The following is a 7,822-nucleotide window of genomic DNA, read 5'->3' as shown; positions in this document are numbered from 1 at the left end:
CTTGTTGGATTGGAATATGGATAGAAAAGTTTCTACAGTCACTGTGGATAATTGCTCAAGTAATGACGGAATGATCAATATCTTGGTGGAGAAATTATGTTTGAGTGATTCACTCTTATTGAATGGAAAAATTTTCCACATGCGATGTGCGGCACATGTGTTGAACTTAATTGTTAAGGAAGGTTTGGATGTCATTGAAGTAGAAATTGAAAAAATTCGTGAGAGTGTCGCATATTGGTCAGCAACCCCATCAAGAATGGAAAAGTTTGAAGATGCAGCTCGCTAATTACGTATTCCATGCAATAAGAAGTTAAGTCTTGATTGTAAGACACGATGGAATTCCACATACTTGATGTTATCAATTGCTATAACATATAAAGATGTGTTCCCACGTTTGAAGCAACGTGAAAAATACTACATGGTTGTGCCACCAGAGGAAGAATGGAATATGGCAAAGAAAATATGTGGAAGATTGAAATTGTTTTACAACATAACAGAGTTGTTCTCAGGACGAAATTATCCCACTGCAAATACTTTCTTCATCAAAGTGTGCGAAATCAAAGAGGCATTGTATGATTGGTTGATATGCTCAAATGATGTTGTGAAAACGATGGCATCAAGTATGTTGCAAAAGTTTGACAAGTATTGGAGTGGGTGTCATATTGTGATGGCAATAGCAGCTATATTTGACCCAAGATACAAGATAAAGATTTTAGAGTTTTACTTTCCACTAATGTATGGGTCTGAAGCTTCAAATGAGATAGAAAAAATCCGTGGAATGTGTTATGAGTTGCTTTCTGAGTATCAATCAAAGTCTAATTTGGGGCAAAAAACTTCATCCTATGGTACTTCATCAGGTTCAACTCTTTTGGAGTTAAACTATGATGAACAAGATCCTCTTTCAAAGTTTGACTTATTTGTTCATAGTACCATTGGAAAAAGTCATACGAAGTCGGAGTTAGATTATTACTTAGAGGAGTCTATTCTGCCAAGGAATTCAAATTTTGATGTTTTAAGTTGGTGGAAGACAAATGGTATAAAGTATCCGACTTTGCAGAAGATTGTTCGTGATATCTATGCTATTCCGGTATCTACAGTTGCATCTGAGTCAGCCTTTAGCACGGGTGGTAGAGTGGTATCAAAACATCGCAGTAGGCTTCATCCAGATACTTTGGAGGCCTTAATGTGTGCTCAAAGTTGGTTATGGAAGGAAAAAGAAGGTAACCGATTTACATAATTATCAATTTTATGAATTTTTTTTTATTAAAATATTTAGTAAAGTTTTCTAATATTTTTTTTGGTGTTTTTTTTTTACTAGGTGATTCATCAATTCATGACTCACAGCCCCAACTCACAATGATGGATGAAAATGATGATTTACTTGTGCTTTAGATTTTTTACTTAAGATGATGTTAGAGACATTTTTTCTTTCTTTTTTGCTAACAATTTCTTTGTAATGTCTTTTTTTTTGTTTTTTTCAATGTTGTTAAGCTTATGGATATATTTTAATTTTGGATATTATATTTTGACATGTCTTCTATGATGTTAATTACCATGGTTGTAACTAAGAACCACATTCTTTACAATCAAGTTCAAGACTTGCAAGGTAGAGTCCTTGTAAGGAAATGTGGGTGCAGGAACATATGCTAATTGAAGCCAACAATGCGTTGAAAAGGAAGGTACAAATTCTCAAATGAACCTGTATTTTGGCTTAGTTGATTAGAATATGGATCCCAGTTGCTAGATTTCATGTGGATTTGATCTGCTGATTTTTATTTTATTTTATTTTTGTTTTGTTTTTTGAAATATACTTTACTCAGGAATCAATCACTAAAAGGTGCATCTCATTGATGTGGCAATGATACTTTAAAAAATTAATGACAGAATGATGTTTATTTTGTATTGAAATAGAAGGGTAAGTATTAAGCATGTCTTTCAAGATGAAGATTTTGAGTCTTTTGGTGCATGTACTAGGTCTTTTGGTGCAGTGGGGCTTTTGAGTCTTTTGGTGCATGTACTGGGTTGGGTTTAGTCTTATTTGTGCATCAAAATATATCTAGATTTAAATCTTCTTCATGTGTTATAAGCTAGCAATGTTCTATTCCTTACTGGAGGTTTCCTTTATCAGGTTTATACAGAAGGACCAGCTAGGCCTACTGGAGGAGCAGCTGCTACTGGAGCAATCTTCTTCATGTGAATATCCGGTAATACTTCCTGCTCCCTCTTTTCCCTTTGTGTTGTTGTCAATTGTCTTGTATTGCCAACATTAACGTTTTTTGTAAGTTGTGAAGTATAGCATATTCTTTAATTTGTAATTGAGGTTTAAGAAAATGATAGAGGCCATTTGAATTTATAATATTATTAATGTGCATTTCTATTCATGGAGTTTATTGAAATTTATGGTATATTTGTCTCAATCACCATTATGTTTTAATATCTGATAATTTATTCTGCAAAGTGAGCCTTCTGCTTGAGAAGGTGTTTCTTGAGAGAAACTTTGATTACTCCATTCTAACTTGTTAAAATAAATATTGGAGTACAGTCAACATGCTGCCTACTTCGTTGCTGATGCTGACTACTTCGTATTTCACTCTCCATATAATAAGGTAGTTTATTTGGTGCCATGTTATTTTGGAATTTGGTATTTTTCTTTCTGGTTTTTTTAATTGCATTCTGTAGTACTTGAAGCAGTTACCGCATATATCAATTGAAGATGGTACATTGGATTTAGTGGTGATTGGTTGTGGCCCAACTGGTCTCGCTTTGGCTGCGGAATCAGCAAAGTTAGGATTGATTGCCACATGATTGCCACATTCTTATGGTGGTTCTGACTTGTCTTATCCTTATTATTTATATTGCAGGGGAATTATGCGGATGCCATATCCTGCTATAATGAAGTTCTCCGCATTGATCCTTTGGCAGCTGCTGGGCTTGTCAATAGGGGCAACACTTTTGGCATGTGAGGTTATAATATGTTTTGGGTGATCAGACGTTTTCTTAATGGATTTGAAAATTTTGTGAGTTTGGGTTTGAATTTTTTGCAGTGGACATGTTGAGGCTGCCGTGAAGAGCTATAAACAGGCATTGCTTCTACGCCCTGACTTTCCAGAAGCAACTTGTAATCTTCTACACATATTACAGGTATTACCAAAATGTGATATTCTACTGGTGATGACATTTTGATGGATCCTATCTAGTTTATTGGTAATAACTAGTGGAAAGATTTCAGGATAAGTTTTGTTGGTTTAAATTCATAGATAGATTGTAGATATTAAGTAGTAATGGTTGAGAGTGTATATTAATGAAAATTTATTTATCAATTTGAGCGTGACACTTGCTGATTTGAGTCAAAAGATCTCAGTTACTTAGTAGAGGTATACATGAATGAAAACCCATACATGAATTCTCATTATAGGGGGGATTATTCATTTTCCTCTCTGTGTATATGTGTTTGGCTAGCAAGCTTGTTTCTTCATGCCTGACATAACCTAGATACTTATACTATCCCTTGGTGATGTATCACTCTATAACTTATCTAAGACAGTTGTCTTCCCACGTTTGAGCATCTATAATACTGGTTTATCACTGGTGATCACTCTATAACTTATCTAAGACAGTTTTTTTCCACTTTTGAGCATCTATAATACTGGTTTGTCACCAGTGACCTGAACCAGTGATTCTGTAATTCATTTTCCTCTGTGTATGCTATTTTTATTTTTTCCAACTGATTGTTCTGACACAATTCTCATTTCTCACGTTATTAGTGTGTGAGGTTCATATATAACCACAAATGTTCATGTAATGCATAGATTGCGTTTATGGTGTAGATGCTATTGGTCCATACATGGCTTTACTTTTGAAATACTTACTGTTAATATCAAGTTAGTGAATATTGCATGGTTTCAATATATAAGAAAACTATTATGCCTATATTCATTTCTTTTATTTCTTATCTGTTTTGCCTCTGAAACCCCATTCATTTTTATGTCACTCCTCTGTGATAAGAGAAATATCTGTTAGTTATATATGTGATGCACTTAATACCCATTCCTCCTGTTAGTTATATATGCCGATCTGTTAGTTATAGATCGGCATTTCCAGCAACATTGAGTTCTTCCAGAGAGTCATTCTCTGTTAGAAACAACAAAATCAACAGTCCTTCAGGAGTTAGTTTTCAGGTACTAAACTGAAGCCAAATTAGGCTTAATGCATTAAGATGTAAATTTTTAGCGTTTATAAAACAAACTACTTAACACTTAATAGAAATAAAACATTAAAAAAAAAAAACTTAATACTGAACACTATTAAGTGATATTTACACTTAAATTAAATTAAGATTTATTTAGATTTTAGGGAAAAAACAAACAAATAAATGCCACTGTAATGTTTTTCACCTGATAGTGCCTGAATTATTTGAAGAACTCCAGCAAGGCCAAGCTGACAGTTGTTAAGCACCAAAACTTTGAGACAACAATGAGGATTCATGAGTAGTGATGCTAATGCACTGCCACCCTGTGTTCATCAACCATTCAGTCTCTCAAGAAAATGAAAAGCTTTTAATGCAATATATCTCTTTTGATAGGTTATCAACAAAGGGGCCAAAAAGAGGAGGTTAGATGACCACAAGGAAAAAATATATAAATCACCACTTGAAGTAAAAGAAAAGATGCAACGAAATCAAGAAAAATTTCAGTAGGGTAGCTCCTCAGAATCCTATCAAACATCCATTAAATGAACATATCCAACAGCCCAAGAGCTTTCAAAATTTGCATAGAAAGATAGCTGTGTTTATCCTAACTCCCCTTCATATTTTCATTAAGTAGAAATATATATCAGGAAACCAAGAACCTTAAAAAATTTATCAAGTAGAGACTAGTTGCCCTGGAAAATGAACAAGAAGCCAATTTGCTAAGGCTTCCTGCAATAGATAACTCTATTAAATGGAAATATCCAACAAGAAACCAATAACCAAAGTAGAAGTCATCTTTTTTTGTTGAAAATATCTAACAAGAAGAGAACTAATATCTGACCCAATATAATGAGAGTCGAGCATCCAACAAACCTCCACAACCAAAGTAAAAGTTTCTCAAAACCTACATCCATAACATACTTTAAATGGTTAATGCAGAAACTCAATTATATGAACATATCTAATTTGCCTCAACCAAGGCATTTCACAACTCTTGTTTTACCACTACTAAATAACAAGTATTGCAATTAAACAGCATATATAATATTATTATTTGTGTAATGTATATCCACTACTGTCATGGTATTAGATCATGGTGAATTTCTATAGATCAACTTTGCCTGGCCAAAATAAAGAACGCAATCAGAGAGTAGCAGCTAGAAAACTATTGACCAATTAAAACTATAATTCTGAAGGTCTTGCAGGAAACAATCAAAAAGTTGCAATAGTAAGTATTGTGTCATTGCTGGATACCAATTGCTATTTGAAATCACAGGGAATTAAGATGAAGATTTGAGAAACTTTCAGTGTGGCTTGGTGATATATAGCTAAGTTTTATCAGTTAAGTAAGTCTGCAGTGGTGACACAACTTTTCAATGATGAGGTGGTAGGAGGATGAGGATACGTGGTTTGAAGAAAGGGCAAGACAATTGAAGGGGAGCAAATTGAAGGTTCCAGTAGCAACAGTCATTATGAGCTTTCCAGATTTTCTATTGAATCTGTGGCACTCTCGGTTTTAAGGTTTTACAAAGAGTTCTCTTATAAATGCTTTAAGGCTTGATATCTCTCCTCTATGAGGATATTACTAGAAGATTCCTAGGCAATCAATAAATACCCAGAATGTCGAGGGTAGGAGGAAGATTATTCACAAATCACAATTTGCATTTTTTCATGACTCTCCTTAGAAGACCAAGGAAAGAACATGGTTGAGTTTGATTCCAGGATAGACCAAATAAGTATCTCTATAATGCTCAAAATTTGCATGTTTGAATATGTTTCCTCAAGTTCTGTATCAATTTTGGGTAGTTATGCCGACCCTGATAAATTGTTTTACCTAAAATTTGTTTCAAGAACAGATGGGTTTCATTTGGTGAGAACTCATTTAATTTGATAAACTTGTTCCAGTGTGTCTGCAGCTGGGAGGATCGGGACAAAATGTTCATTGAAGTTGAGGGGATTATCAGGAGACAAATTAAGGTTCTGAATGGATTTGCACCAATTATCTTTCTTGATTTGTATCTTTAAATGATTTCAGATAGATTACTTCTGTATTTTTGGGTGGGATGAATTAATGCACTTATGTCATCATTCTCTTCTTTCAGATGTCAGTTCTTCCTAGCGTACAACCTTTTCATGCAATAGCATATCCAATTGATCCATTACTTGCTCTTGATATAGGGTTAGTTCTTTATCTTGGTACAATGTTTATAACAGCATATTGCTATAGTTTCTAACTCAAGGTCTTTTTTTGGTTTTAAGTCGAAAATATGCAGCGCACTGCTCTTTAATTGCATCTCGATATGCTCTTCCTCCCTTCAACCATCCAAATCCTGTTCCTGTGAAGAGTGAAGGTGGAAGTGGGAGGCTAAGGATTGGGTACTTGTTGATGTCATATATAAATTATTTTATTTCACCATTTCTGTATCTTATAATGATTTTTCTACCCTTGCAGATATTTAAGCAGTGATTTTGGTAATCACCCCTTGTCACACCTCATGGGTTCTGTATTTGGCATGCACAACAGAGAAAATGTTGAGGTTTGTAGATTTTAACTTTTTGACATTCCCAATCTAAGAATCTGATCTGACTTGCCATATGCATTGCTAGTATGCATTAGAATGTGAAAGCTTTTTTTTTTTTTCTCATTTGTGTGTTAGGTGTTCTGTTACGCCTTGAGTCCAAATGATTCAACTGAATGGAGACAGCGTATTCAGTCAGAAGCTGAGCACTTTATAGATGTTTCTGCCATGTCATCTGATATGATTGCCAAACTGATCAATGAAGACAAGATACAGATCCTTATAAACCTCAATGGTTATACCAAGGTATATTATAATTTAATAGTTATTTATTAACAGTGTAAATAATTACATATCGTCTTAGTTTTTGGCTTAGTATGTTACTCTATTTATTTTGTTGGGGCATATATTTATGATATCAGTTACTACACATGTTTACAGCTGAATGCTCCTGATTTTAGCCTGTGAAATCTGTTTATGATGTTTACCATTTGTTGACCTTCTTAAAAAAGTATATTTGAGTTTTAAGTTTGGATGATCAAAGAATTCCTGGCATGTCTAATTATGCAGGGGGCTAGAAATGAAATATTTGCAATGCAGCCTGCACCTATTCAAGTTTCTTACATGGGTTTCCCTGGGACCACGGGTGCAAGTTACATAGATTACTTGGTCACTGATGAGGTGTGTATAAGAACCAAAATCAGAATGTTGCATTGACTCATTTAATCCTTCTGTTTCTCTCTCTAATCTAAGAAGCTCGCTTCTTGTCTCCAGTTTGTGTCACCTTTGTGCTATGCACACATTTATTCGGAGAAGCTTGTTCATCTTCCTCACTGTTATTTTGTAAATGACTACAAACAGGTCAGGCTTCCTGAATATTAGCCTTGGTTTCTGATGCGTACTTCTCGTTTAATTAGTTATTTGAGGTGTTCTTTGTTGTGGTCTTTTTCCTGGAACAATTTACACATGATTGCCACAAAATGTGTCAAACATGTGTCTATTTCAGGATCATGTTCCATGTATATGATACCAGACTATATTACAGTCAAAGAATGAAGGATACAGTCTTTTCAGTCTTAATCATCTATGCAGGAATGGTCTTATATCCCTGTTG

At 34.4% G+C, this 7,822-nt stretch overlaps 1 pseudogene; it reads left to right on the top strand.

The window, feature by feature from the left end:
• Positions 1–1,625: 1,625 nt before the first annotated feature.
• Positions 1,626–7,598, top strand: LOC117925915 (annotated as a pseudogene).
• Positions 7,599–7,822: the final 224 nt, after the last annotated feature.

Source organism: Vitis riparia, chromosome 12 (genome assembly GCF_004353265.1).
Source record: "Vitis riparia cultivar Riparia Gloire de Montpellier isolate 1030 chromosome 12, EGFV_Vit.rip_1.0, whole genome shotgun sequence".
In the NCBI taxonomy this organism is placed as follows: Eukaryota; Viridiplantae; Streptophyta; class Magnoliopsida; order Vitales; family Vitaceae; genus Vitis; species Vitis riparia.
This window is presented reverse-complemented; position numbering and strand designations above follow the sequence as displayed.